Below are 359 nucleotides of genomic sequence, written 5' to 3' on the forward strand. Positions count from 1 at the left end.
CTCTCTCTCTCTCTCTCTCTCTCTACCATTATTTTTTATTTTCTATCCTTGATTGCAACAATTTCAACGATATCTTTTATATATATGTATATTATTATAATAAAAATTATATATGTGATTGAGGCTTGTTAGTATTATAATTTTACTGTAGGAAATGAAAGTACGGATTTCTTGTAATGCCCTATAACTTTTTATCGTTGCTTTGTTATATAACTCCGTTACTTTATAATAACAATTTGATAATGACATTGTGAATTTTTTATGACGGTGTATAATGATAAGCTGACACCATCAGAGTTGGAAAGGTCGTTTCATTATTAAAAAAAGTAACTTTTTATTAAAAGAATAAAAGGTGACTT

Source organism: Cyphomyrmex costatus, unplaced genomic scaffold (genome assembly GCF_001594065.2).
Source record: "Cyphomyrmex costatus isolate MS0001 unplaced genomic scaffold, Ccosl1.0 scaffold199, whole genome shotgun sequence".
Classification (NCBI taxonomy): Eukaryota; Metazoa; Arthropoda; class Insecta; order Hymenoptera; family Formicidae; genus Cyphomyrmex; species Cyphomyrmex costatus.